Source organism: Nymphalis io, chromosome 22 (genome assembly GCF_905147045.1).
Source record: "Nymphalis io chromosome 22, ilAglIoxx1.1, whole genome shotgun sequence".
Lineage (NCBI taxonomy): Eukaryota > Metazoa > Arthropoda > Insecta > Lepidoptera > Nymphalidae > Nymphalis > Nymphalis io.
The window spans coordinates 5,181,081-5,195,974 of NC_065909.1; the positions used below are offsets into that span (position 1 = coordinate 5,181,081).

General features: G+C 32.4%; 1 protein-coding gene across 4 annotated transcripts in view; it reads left to right on the plus strand.

Annotated features, from left to right (window-relative positions):
• Positions 1-14,894, plus strand: part of LOC126777150 (focal adhesion kinase 1) — a 168,481-nt gene that overhangs the window by 15,643 nt on the left and 137,944 nt on the right. For 2 of the 4 annotated variants that reach the window (XM_050500071.1, XM_050500069.1), the window contains exon 1: positions 979-1,203. The exons of 1 other annotated variant lie outside the window; for it this stretch is intronic. The gene's annotated coding sequence lies outside the window, so the exon portion shown is untranslated. Of the gene's footprint in view, positions 1-970; positions 1,204-14,894 lie in introns of those variants that run through there. One more of the 4 variants, XM_050500068.1, reaches the window with a different exon arrangement.

Sequence of the window (14,894 nt, forward strand, 5' to 3'; positions counted from 1 at the left end):
AGGTTACGTAACTTTTTTGGTTATGTTTGTTTGAGTGTTGTTTCTTAGGAATAAAGTTATATATTTATTTCAGAATCAGTCACTAAATTGCTTTTGCCATAATACTTAAGCATTTAAGTAGCACCATAAATTGGTGGTTTATCTTAAACGAGTTTCAGTTTAGGTGGGTTGTGCGAGATATGACGTTCATTAAATCGCTTTGCAATCTCACGGCGAATTAGCAAGCCAAGTGGCTGCGGAGTGAATGGTCCTCGAATTGTTTGCTAATTACCGGCTGCAGTTAGGATTTATGCAATTATTATCATCTTCTAAGGAACAGGCACTTGGAGTGGGTGTTTTATTGTTTACTGCTTCTAGTTATTGTTTTGTATGTCAGTAATCGTATTTAATAGTCACAAATTAAATAGATGATAAGGTATTTTTATCATACTTATACATTTACCTAAATTATTTTTATACAGTAAATCGTGTGTTCCTGGAGTAGCATTAAAAACAAAAGTCACATGACAGTCTTCATTATATCACCGACAATATTTATGTTCAAGCACTAAGTTAAGAAAAATGTTATTTCATTATAAATGTTATTATATTAACATCATGAGTTTATTATTTCGAATCGCAAAAGATTCTCATTTTTCGTCGAAGCAAATGAAATTTGAGAAGTCAGGTAGAGTGGCCTTTTATATGGCAATTTGTTTATAAAATTACATTTTTGTTTTACAAGCAAAGCGGCAGCATTTGCGAAAATTCGTATCAGCCTGGTCGTGCGGACAGAAGCGGAGGCGGAAAGATCTGTTGTCCTGTTTCAGGAGCATCGATTGGCGTTCTCTGTGACGTGCAGAGGAAAATGAACCTTGTCGCGCTTCATTTAGAGAAGCAATTTGATTTTCGGTGCATCGAGTTACGTCGTATAACGTACGGTGCGATCGGGATCCACGCGGCCGGCCGGTACCCGCAGTGCCGCGCCGGTCGCCGGCTTTTACGCTCGCGTTACCGCAACCCTGTCGAAAAACGCCAGCATTTTGCTCGATAACATGCGTCGCGTTGCGGTAGGTTTACGAATACGCTTGTCGCGGAGTGTGAATTTTTTTTACGGAATATAGGATAATAATTGTGTGTCTCAGTGTTTTTGTAAATCGAACAATTTGATGCGTTTGCTCTAATGTGATGAAGGCAAGAATAATTACTGTGTGGTTTGTGTAGGTATTGTTTGTGATACAAAATTAAATGTAAACGCAATAACGGTTTGTGTTTCCACAATTGAATAAGGCAATACGTCTGAAATAAATAGATGTTATGATTTTATTAATTCTTTTAATATAACTTGCTTTCGAATTTACATCATATTATATAATCGGAAATATTTAGGTTTGTTTGATTTAATTTTAAAGCCTTTATTTCGAATTTTAATTCGTGCATAAATTAAGTTCGTAAATCGTCGTAGTAATGCCAAAAGATTACGAATTCAGTATAATGAATGCCCTTTGAGATATGAATGTGCTTTTGATTTAAATCAAGTTACTCACCAAGTTATGAAGAAAGTGACAATCCCCCTATTTTAATATACAATTTAATAATAAAATTCGATAGGAAATATTTGAATGGATAAACAATTATACATCATCAATGGAACCTATTCCATGATTTCCAAAAAAATTTTGATTCAATATATGTATATAGTTTTTTAATTTTTTAATAAATTGTACGTTATTGTTATGATATATTATAATTTTTATTGTCAAATTGGTTGCTTTCACAATTAGTCTACTCATTTACAATATTCTTAATTAATTGCTTGTTTGACGAAGGATCTTCGTTCGTGACACTTCGGAGAATCCCGTCCATTTAGAGTTTTGTCTGAATATGATGTCGAGTAATATCTAATTGACCTATATTACGTATGAGTTGGGTATTTGACGTTTCGGAATTATAAATTGCTGCGTTTTCCTGTATTATAAAAATTATGCTCATAATATATTGTATTTTTAAGGTACTGTTTACAGAATAAATTAAAGAAGTTATTCCGTGGGTACATCGCAAGTGATGTTAGAGAGTAAAAGTTTTTTAAATAGTAAAAAACCTTAAAAATAAATTTCGAAGTTTAATTGTATTTATCATTGATGAAGAAATAAAATAGCCGAGATATAAAAAATCAAATAGAACTATACTTATGCTGTATAAGTAAACAATAATTTAGTTCACAACATTATGGGTCGAGGGTCCGGAATTACCCTAAATCAGTAACAATGCCTGGAGTTACAAGAAAAGCAAGCCTATCTGTATGAGGGTATTAGGGCTATTTATCTGATATAGCAAATGGCCTATCTTGTTGAGACCGCACAAAAACGTAAACACCAATAAACGCCCACGCGAAAAGGTCGCAGTTCTAGAGGTATCGGGGATATTGAACGTTTTCGCAGAACTGTTTATCATCATCCTCAATCTCAATCTAATATTCGAATTTAGAAATATCATTATGGATTTTTTTAGACCTCTCTTGTTACCATAGCAACGATGAATAATAATTGCTCAAAACCTACAGAGTTTTGGAAGAACTATCAATGCAAAAAATAAAATTCAATGCTCGGTGTTTTGCGAAAAAAATTTTAAATGAGTCTCAATTTTTATCAGCTGTTCGAAATAAGATTCAATTGTGTTTCAATTAAATGTATAGATTGAATTATTAAAACATTAATTCCCACGTCGCTGTGAAGTCGTGTGTCATGTACCCGTATTTTAATTTCGTTACGCGGTCATAGTGGGTCAGATGTTCTAAATATAGAAACATATGTAATTGCAATGACAATACAATGATTGAACTGAATTTATGGATTTCTCATTACAGTTAGATTTAATTTTATATTGCATTTGTGTCATATTACAAGTTTATTGTTTTATGTTGTTCGCGAATACTCCGTTTTAAGATAATAATAGAATATTTAAATTAGATTGTCATATTGTATATTTAAATCTAAAAATTAAATTCCATAAGATAAAAGAATTCTTTGCTAAACTTGTTCAATCAAATTCATTTAGTCTAGAATCACGTAGGATATTGTTTTTGGTGACTGTCCGGGCTTTACATTTTTGTTAAATTATTTGAAAGACTGCTATAAGAATTCTGTTTAATGTTTAAATATCTTTATAAAATATATATTATATGTTTATCTAATATATCTTTATAAAATTTAGTTAGTATAAAACAATTGTGCTATGATTATTAATTGTTTTACGCTATTATCAAGTGTGTCAACGTTGAAGTGAAGTGTTCCTTCACTTCTTCACTTAATGAAGTATCTATCCGACTCTGCCTGAGTGATTATAAAACACCACAGATTAGAAACATCAATATACAACACACCGTACGTACTGATGTTATTTTGATTTTTAATGTAGTATAAAGATTATTCTATACATAATACATCATTCTATTTGAATTTTAATGAGTTGATGGCATGTTGTTTGCTATCTTAACCCCTGCTGGGGAGCGATGACCTTCGGGACGTAAGCGTTACACTGTTTTAAGGTTCAGTAAGATTGCAAATGAAATTATAATATATATAAAATTAAAAGGACATTCAAGTGTATAATATACTTAAGTATACTTAATACTCCCTGATTTCTTTCAACATACGACTAAATTTATCGTGGAACTTCTAACAGTTAATAACTTAGCTAAATATATATTTTATTTTACAACAATAAACATAAAATAACATACTAAAACGACATAGCTAAAAGAGTGATCTCGAAAAAAACCTTTGAATAAAGGACACGAGATTGAAGAAAGCGGTAACCAGTAGGGATATTTTCTAAGAACGAATTCGAAACTCAGCTCAGAACACGATATTGAAATATCAGAAAGCGATACGCGACATTGAGTGCAATAATTATAACGTTTAAAGGGTACACGCATCGAAATAGCGTATCTCCGTAAGTTTGAACTTTTCACGAGTGGGAAATTATTTCTTACAGAATAGTACGTATTGCTTTTGTAATACTGCCAACAGAGAATCATTATCTTACCGGGCAACATAACAGATACTACATAATACTGTATGATATATTAAAAAATATTTGTTTTTTCAAATGAGCACGAAAATTACCCGTACAGCCTAATATAATTGTACAAATTTAATACCCTATTTGTTCCAATTCATACTTAACCAGTTTTTATACAGAGCAGTGGAGTAGGCGAATGTTATTAGCAATTGTTTCGATGAATCATTCATGATTAGATCGTCTCGGTGTACGTTAGGGTTGTGACATAATGAGTTTTTCTTATAACGATATTATGTATATATCCATGTCGCTACGAGACATTGAATTGAAACTTTTAGGTCAAATGTTAAACTCTAAAACTAATATACAAATATATTTCATTATATAATTGGTATTTGATAGATATGAATATGCATTAGGAAAGTAATCATTACGGCAATGTAAGTCCACCTTTCACCGTTACAAAATTCATAAGACCACAAGAATGTTACTCAATTGACGCCTTTCGATATAAACCCACCTGATCTTGCATGCTAATTACTTACATATGCGAAATCAATTACTGCCACTTTCTCTCGCGGTCATACAACCGAGCTGAGTGTAGTTGAGTGCAGCGCATTTCACGTGTTATTATGTCTTATTAAAGCGAATTATTTTATGATTAAGTAAAGTAAAGTAAATGTATATAAGCTCCCACCGCTGGGCCAAGGCTTCTCTAATGTTTCTTTGCCGCATTGAGATTAATTACATATGATAAATTACAAACATAAAATAAGTATATGATAACTCATTGGTGCTTGCCAATCTTCGGTTAAGATTTACGTATTCTAGTCACTGAGCCTGTTCGGTTCTTGTATAAATATTATTCTATATCATATATGGCAGTTGATAGTTCGGAGATTCCCCTTTTACTATAAAAGTTAAACAATATACAGAAACAACTGCACGTACAATAATCGCGAACAGTTTTTTTTCTAAATGCTATACTAAAACTAAAAGAGGAATAAACTTGCGGTGAACATAATGTTATTGACCGAAGTGATGGGATGTTATCGACTAGTAGCTGCGCGGGCTATCGTGAACAGTTGCGCCGGCGCATGCAGATGATTGTGTAAAAATAGAATTGAGTGATGCGTTTTTTTTCAAAGATTAATCATACTTTTTTATAGAAACTAATTTTATATTCACCGTGTGTTGTTGCTTGAGCTTCTTATATTCGTGTGTAAAGTTTGCATGGATAAAAAATTAATTTAAGAGAGGAAATGGGATAGTTATTGTTTGAAAATAAAGGGATAAGGTTACTTTTCAATTGAGTCTGATCATTTTATATGCGATTAAGTGTGCGTCGAGTGTTATAATCTTAAGTGGTAATAAGCATTTAGCTCGACGAGGTCACTCTCCCGTCCTGTCTAAAAATGGCCGAAGGTACGATGCCCAAAGCTTCAACCGGCATACCATTGAACGCGCCGTATACCCCTTATGATGCAAATTGTTACATAAAACGAAATACCTACCCAACCAGATGCCAAACTCGCTTATTTCAAACCAGAATCAGATTTTGGTATTCGATAATTATCTGCCGAATCGAATATTTCGATTAAAGCGGTATCGATAACCATATCTGTTGTTTTGGTTGAAATTTAAACGTACGGACACGATTCTTTTTTATGAATATAAACGCTCAAAGAATAATAAACTATTTTTGGAAGTCATTAAAATGTCACTGACACATGTATATTGTTTGCAAACAATTTATTGGGGACTTTAATTTACAAAATACTTTGATGTCTAAATTTTTGTGACAATGTTCTGACAAGTTACTTATGTGGAAGATATTCTTTTAACGTATTGACTTCGTATTTTCACGGTTATGACACAATAGAAACAACCGGACTTTTTCAATTTTCTATCTTTTCAAATGAAACTTTTAGTAAAACGGACAAATAGGAAAATATTTTAACGCTTATTGAAAACCACTCGCTGAATGGTTTGTGGTTGTTGAACCATGCCTTCTAAAGCAGCAGGTGAGAATCGCTTAAACTCATTTTCGTTCCTTCAAAGAAATCCTGAACAGTTTTAGTGTGCCCACCTTTTTGTAATATCCCTGTAATACTGGTATTAATGAGCGCGCTTGTCCAATCGTACTTGAGATTTGTTAATTAATGTCTTGCTAAATTATCTTGAGCTTGTTAAGATAATTCGCCCGAGACTCAAGTATCTGGCTTCAGCTTCTCGCTTGCAAGTGGTAGATGTTTTTATGCTTATTTACATGGAAAAAAAACTATTAAGTTTCCGTTAAGGTTAACATTTTGAAACTCGACACGATGTATATAAATGTTTTATTTAAAACAAAAATATATTTATATTCAACCCTTAGGATAAGATATTTATTTACAATATGATTTCTTTCTCCACAGTCCGTGCCTTTTTAGGTTTCTTTTTTGTAATATACATGTTGAACTTATATGGCTCGTTTACATACTATTTATATTAATGTATAAGTATGTAAGTGTTTGTATGGCTTACATTAAAGCTTTACACTTACCTGTGGATAGTCGAAGTGAAAACTACCATTGGCTCGAAAAGACCACACCTTCTTTACTGATCTGGTAAAGAACCGGTGAAAGCATAGCAAAGGGTTTATTATATATTTTATGTTAAATTTCATCATTACCATCAATTGAATATAAGCTACAGTATTTCTTTCTGCATTTATTTTATTCTGAAGTTTATTTTTTCCCATGTACGCTGGCAGATTGGAACACGCACGTGCTTGATTTATATAAATAGTAAATTATACGTAAGGCTGTTTTTTTTATTACTGTAAGTTTTTTTTTTTTTTATATAAAAATGGAAATGATTTTTATTATACTTTATAATTATAATTTATTTATCGATGTTAGACGTGTCGCATGCTAGTTACATACTGTTATGATTTCGTCGTTATAATAAAGTTAAAGAAATATTCAACATTTTTCATGTTGCTCCATCTGTTACGGCGATAAGCTTGCTTGACTTTAAATTTGAATACCTAGTGATTTTCTCCAAAGACTTAGCTGTCGTTTAGTTTGGTTTTGTTTTATTTACATGTAATAATAATAATTAAAAATGATATAGCATACACTATAAAATAAAACAGAAAATTTAAGACTAGTGATATTTAAAAACGAAATCGTATGGTGGTAGTATCGCTGAAATAATGATCTCTTCAAGATAAACTGAAAAATGCTTGTAAGACATTAATGCAAACATTTATACTAAATACTTATAATATACATCCATGTACTATTGATTATTTTATTTTTATTTTTATCTGTGTGAATTATAATGTATTTACTTGTAATGTAAAACAAAAAACATTTAAAAAAAATTAACTAACCGTCTGTTGTTCCTTTGCCGTACTTTCGGTATTTAATTATCCTGAGTTCCCTTGAGCTCATTAAAATGATTCGCTTCTCAAACAATGTTTTGATATAATTCCTTTGGACTTGAAGCGGTACAACACGACGTCGGATCAGATTATATCAGAAGATACTTTCAAACCAGTACTTTTATTATTTGTACGTTATTTAATGATTTATTCTTATTTCAATAATTATTTTGATTATGACACGATGGTTTTTCTTAAGGGGAGACTAGCCAACTGCACAGGATATATAATGGTCCAAGTTCGTCAAAAACATAGTTGCACTCTCTATTTCCAAACTCGAAATGATGGAACGTCAAATATGACACGACCAGTAAGAGTTCAGGCTCACGATCAAGGATCAGAGGCAGAGAAGTGTACACATTTCCAACTTCGAGCCTTGTAACGAAATAACGTTTTATTGGCCAATCCATAGTCTTAAAAATTTCAAAATTCAATATAAAAAAATTTCAAAATGACAAGAATACAAATATTTTACAGTAAAACCTAACATTCGTGTGGTCTAACTCTAATTAGTTAATCGATAACATTTCCTAATAACATTAGACCTACAATAAGAGAAACAGTGTCGAGAAACGAAGCTAACGAGCTGAGTAACAGTTTTATCGTGGGCAGTAAATCTGGTGGCTGGGCCTTAAACGATACAATCTGCCCACAATTGTGTCGCCTTCGATTCCCACGAGAAGCTTGCCTGTATTCGCCGAGCCTTATAGTTTTACGATCATATCACCATGGTATTATGCGCACCTCTGACTTGGCAAACTAAGTCTATATTTTATATTCTAATAATCGCTATATAGTTTCAGAATTTCAGTTGTAAATTGTATTGAAATTTTGATATTACAAGAAACGTTACCTTGAATTTTATAAAATCTTTAGGTTATGGTTCTCTTTTTGCGAGTTGGTATTTTTCTTTTAAATTGTTAGCAAATAGATGTACAAAGCAATTCAAATACAAACAGCTTATCGGTTTCGAGTGGAACTCGAACGAAAACAAATCTTCGAACAATATTATGCAATCTTGTGAGGCGATTTAGTTGAGACTGCAACATGCGGAAGATCAACTGAGCCGGCGGATTCACTTTATCATATTAATAAAGTTGCGCGAACATATTGTGACAGAATTAATCAAGGAGATAGAGGTGGACCCTCGCGACTTAGGTTTATTCACCTCATACGACTATAGAGCTAGGTGAATACACATTTGTGTGCATCAAGTGTATATGTTTGCTTGTGTCTATAGTGTTTCTGTTGGTAAAATTGAGTAAAATTCGATATATCTTCTATTTATAAACTGTTATATTTGGAAATAACTATTATTTCCCTCCCTCATACTTATACCCTCTATGCACTATTCGCTACTAACCTGCTGGACATTCAGATAATGCTCAACTATACAAATTACTATTTCATAACTTGAAACTATGGTATACGGATGACAATTTCTCAACGAATTTACTATTGAACGTTTTTCAAAATATTTTTTTTTTATAATCTACATAATAATTTTTTTTTTCTGATAGTGACGATAAAATATGTTTGCAATGAAGTTTCCTATCTAAAGTGAACGCTAAAATCGGTTATATTAAAATAATTTGTGTTTAATGTTGCTTAAATTTTCATTCGACGCTAATATACTGCAAAGTAACGTAGTGCACTAATTTCTCTCATTAGAATAGAATACTCCTCTGCATTGCCTCTATAATTGGGTAACTTTAATTTTTGACGTATTCTGTAACTTTCTCAGTTAAATGTGCTTTGTTAGCAACGTCTGCCTCAGTATTATAACTTGTAATATTAAAGAGCACCCCGTTTCCAACTTTATTATTTTGAATTGGTTTTGTTTTGAAGCCGAGATGGGAAAACACCGGATTCCTTGCCCAAGATTGCCGATTCAAACCCGAGCAAGCATCTTTGAATTTTCATGTGCTTAATTTGGGTTTATAATTCATTCCAAAGGCTAGTACAGAAGGAGACGGCTAGTACAGAACATTCTTCCCGACTGTACTGGCCGTCGTCGCGTTTGGACTCTTCTACCACTTACCATCAGGTGGAGTAGAGTCATTTGCCATCCCGACGCATATAAAAAAAAAAAATTTGGTGCTCGGCGTCAAAGAAAAACGTCAAGGGGAAACCTAAATATACCTGATGAAATTATATCATGTGGTATATACCAACGCATGGTGGAATAAGCTCCTAACGGCCTGCCTGTAAATGTCATACTGCTGGGCTAAGGTCTCCTCTTTTTTGAGGTGATTTTATGATTGAAGTCTATTTATCTTGTATGTAAAAATAATATCACATTATTATATCGTATTGCATTATTATTGAATTAATTTGTGTTTTATGTAAGATAAATAATGAACTTGTGTTGTTACATAATTCTTTATATCGTGACCTATTGGAGTGTCCAAGTTTTACGACTATCGTGTTAGTTGGCACAGTATACGATTCTTCTGTGAGTGTGGACTGAGCACGTTACGGAAAGTATACATATTTGTGAAAAGCTAAGTAAAGTCAAGTAAATAATCTACAAGGCCTACAAGGCAAAGTTTTCTCCCCTCTTGAGGAGACGCATCACGCTGCACCATTGATTGGTGAATACACATGCACTAGATCTTCACATATAGGTTTAAGATGTACATCTCTCCGCTGAGCAGGAGATGAATTATATAAACAAATTAAGAACGTGAAAACTTGGAAGTGAATAGATTAAATAAAATTTTCTTACTTAGTATTCATCATACCAACAGCATAATTTAAAAGAATACAGTAGTGCAGTTACGTAAGCAGTTCCTGGCAAGAGTCCTGGCTTTCTAACTTGCTCGAGAGTTGCCAAGTTTTTCGAATAGGTCAGCTGGGGCAACATTGGCCGGATCGTGACGTACTCACTGTTGAAGTGGTTTACTCGATCCGTATCACTCGTGCGAGAAGTTGAAATTGTATTTTCAGAATGTTTTTGATGAACGAATGTTATATGACAAGATAAATCGCAAACTTGTTTAAATTGGTAAAGTAATTGTATTGTTATCGTTATTTATGTTAAGAAAAGTCATTAATTACGAAGTGTTTTATTCAATAATTCGAATAAAGTAAAGTAACGGCAAGTTAATGTCTCACCCTGGGTAATAACCTCATCTCTTGAAAGAGCTATAGAGAGTTTATGTGGAACAAGCACGCAGGTCCAATGCAATTTCCTCACGATGTTTCCCGTCACCACCTAGCCATATGATTTATAACTAAACACATGAAAACTCAGCGATGCTTGTTCAGGCCACTGCATTTAATCGAATTAATTTATTTGAAACTTTACTTACATTGTTAGCTTCTAAATATGTTACGCAACAGTCACCATTGAGTGAGAAATTGTACTGCCCTGATAGTAAGTTTTTATAGGTTAATATTAAACTTACGGTTACTTAAGTTGTAAATGGTTAATCTAGCTATCCAACTTGCTCAAGAGCTGCCAAGTTTTTCCCAATAGGTCAACTGGGTCAAGTTAAAAGCTCGGTCGTGATGTGCTCACTTCTGAACTTTTCAGTCTCACTGCATATGACAAGATAACTTGTGGATATTATTATCTCCTGATTGGAATGTGAATATTCCTGATTATTTTCTTGTGGAATATTGTACATAATCTAATATACATTTAATAAGTGCACATTTCGAATATAACCTTCTTACGACAGTTACTAATAAATTATTCACTCGTAGTCGCGTAATTTCTTTCAAAGTCGCGCTTCTTCTGTTTGTTTAGAGTTATAAATATCAGATGACGTAGAAAAGAAACAAGAAAAGTTAGATAGTATTGAAGAGATTCAGACGTTCAGTAAAGGAGCTTAATAAAATATCCTTTTTCAATCTAAGCAGTGTCGCAAATCGCGGCACAAGAGCCAAGTAGGCGTATCATACATTTTTGCAATTTTAAAGGAATGACAAAATCTTAATTTTGCATCCTTCATGCATAAATTTTTAAAAATTTTCTCGCGTTGTCTGTCTCGAACATTATCATGTTCATAATATCAGTATCAACTCAAATATCATGAGAAGTGTATAGGTGTAAAATATTATGGTTTAGTGTAAATTGGCTGAGATGTGGTTGTTGAAGATGTTGGGAAAATTTATGCCGACTAGAAGCTTTGGCGTGCGCCGCGTACCAAATGAGTTATATGTATGACGATATAAACCTTTGATACATACATTTATTCCACCCGTGTGAAGCTGGAACGGGTAGCTAGTATACATACGTAGTAATAAATATACATGGTATACGTGCCTTAAGAAATGAAGTCTATTGCGTCAGAAACATTACGTATACAGGCGTTGCACTCAAATTCGATCTAGAAATTTAATCTAAGGAAGTCTTACTTTAAAAAAAAGTTTATTTTTTAAATTCGTTCGTTCGTCTGGTTCTTATGTACCGAAGTGCAATTCTTGGTAGCGTAAAATTATTTCTTTTCAGTTTGAATTCGTTCGGTATTTCGCTATATGAATTCGATTTATAACTTCTTGGCTCAGTCGTTTCAGGAAACGAATTTAAAAGGTACTCATCGATGGTTCGAATCGAGTTACTCCTCGAACACCGGTTACACGATCTGAGGAATGAGTCTCGTCTTTTATTAACTTCTTTTCGATACTCCATGAATATAATATATGAAACGTTGTTTTTTAATAATGTCTCTGTATAATGATCAGTAAAAGCCTATTAATCTCCTTAAACCTTATCTTCTTTTGAAGGGAAGATTTTGAGTTTATCCCATCACGGTTTTCCAATGTTGGTTGATAGATACACACGTGGCAGATTTACATCGGACACAATTCCTCTATCGAATATTGATGTATTTCTCAACTTAAGCAAATAAAGATTCAGTTTTCCTGAACCCACAATCTTCGGTTAAGTTACAGTTGTCAACCTTGATCTCGGCTTCTCTCGGTAAAATATTTTATTGCAAAGTTTTTCCTGGTCTTGTAATGTGTTATTCATAGATATATGATAAAGCTGTTATACACCCTTTTCGCTAAATTGGATTTCAGAATTTATATCAACATTTACGCGACAGACGTTACAATGAAATTATAGTATCTTAGAGGCATTAGTAGAAACTGCAAATGAGTATTGCAGTTGTGTCTCTTGAGAAATTAATTCCTTCAGACTGTGAACGATACTCGAGACTCGCTAAGACTGACTACACACTACGAGATAGAATCTGCAACATTTTAGCCTTTCGTGTTTCAAACATTCATGAAAATATTCTTAGTATATCTTTCACATTGAATATAATACAATTTAAAGATAACAAGAAGTCGCCTAGTTTTCTAAATTCGACGCTAATTCGTTGCTAACAAAAATGAGATTTGCCATTCTTAGACATATATGCTTTCTTATTTTCTATTCTAGTATTTAATGTAGAAATGTTTAAAAAAAACGATACACAATATTTTTAAAAAGAAATGCGAATTGTATAATTACGTATTAATTATAGAATAATATATATATACTTCTTAATAATATTACACAGAAATTGTAAAACTGAATTATCGATAGTTATGATGCCTGGAAATAAAAACACGTAGGCACATCAAACTACTAAACTGAAGTCAATAATAAATACGGAAATTAATCTGTGGAGACTATAAAATTTATTACGCATCAATTTTTTTTTAAATAATAAATTGAATAATTATTTTCAATTAAGATTTGTTATTATTTTTATAGGATTGAATGATGAAGCTGCTTAATTTTTTTAATACATATGTCGGAACATCAGAAGGGCCTTTAAAATGATCTTGGCTGTTGTCCTCCATAGTGGGCGTGATGATAGCGGAATATCCGAAATAAATACACGTTTTAATTGTTCAGCACACTGTTATTTAATTTCCCAGTACAATTACACAAAATATAATATGGTAAGGTTGATTAACTTGGATTGAGAGCCAATAGGTTAGAAAATGTCTGTCTCGTGTGACGGTTGTCAAGTGAATGATCAGCTGTCAGCACGTTTGTCGACACACTACCCTATTCGGGATTACCCGCTCTTAAAATAATTATTCTATCACAAATAACTAACTGTCATAAACAAATTTGTTATAACAAAAATCCTAATAATTATCAGACTATTAAAAATGAGTAAACTATGATTACTACATAATCTCCCACTAAAATTATCAACGCGCCGTCATATATAACAAATGCGTATATACCGAACGAAGGCTTCGTGTAATCCGTGAGCGACGAACTACTGGCGCGTAAGGCGAATTTACCCAGTCGGCGGTAATTTCAACAAATTGCAACCATTGTTCTCCGCATCGTCAATTGCGCCATTTTGAAAAACTCACACCGTTCGCTTCGTACAATTTAATGTTTTATTCATTTCAACGTGTTTTATTATAATCATCTATCTTTATAAACTGAACAACGTTTAATAACATTTGGCTGTTATAATATTATAATAAAATAATAATATTATAATTCAAGTTAACTAATTGAATTATAGAACTTGTTAGATTTTTTGTTTAACAATTGTCAAATTGTTTTTTTTTTTATTGTCCGTCTTAGATTTAATCATTCATGTTGGAAATATCTAATTTATATTTAGATTAAAATTTAAATAAAAAGTGTTTAACTGTTCTAAATCTTATTTTTAATAGACATATAAATTATAGACAGCCTGACCACCAAAAGTGTAGACAGCCTGTACTAAATCTTCGTGTATAATTTCCATTTTCAAAATTACGTTTTCCTAACTTTCGAATTTCTACTTTATTTAATTATTATTGAGATAGTTACACCATCAACATGCCACTAAACATTTTACAGTAACACTTACGAAGTGATACGGCTTTAATGGCATAAACATTTACCATAAGAACAAAAATTATATAAACCGAACTAAACTAGCTACTAATAAAAATTAAATCGTAAAAACAAAATTATAATTATATTATTAAATAATTTATAAAACTAACATCCCAATACGATTTTGCTCATATACAAAGTGATATTTATAAAAGCCATAGAATAAATTTCGTTCGTTATAAAAGTTAGATAACATTTAGTCAGATTGACGGAATATCAAGGGAACAATGAAATGTCCAATTAACGGCAACAATGGTTCTTTGCTGTGAACAGCACTCGCTCATAGTTTGCGAGAGTGCGACCATTTTTCAGTTAAAGTGAAAAATTTCATTGTTTCTACCGTTTGTAAATTTTTAATGCTGTAAATAATATTCGACTTTTGAATTAACAAGAATCGAAATGACCTAGTGAACAGGAACACGTAAATCTAAACCGAAGGTTACGTATTCAAACCCGGGTAAGCACCACTGAGCTGACATTTGCTTAATTTGTTTTCGTAATTCATCTCGTGTTCGGCTATGAACTAAATCCGCATATGTCATAAAAAACCGCCATATGTGTATTTCTTAATCTGCATTAGAACAGCGTGGTGGTGAACAGGAAGCTATC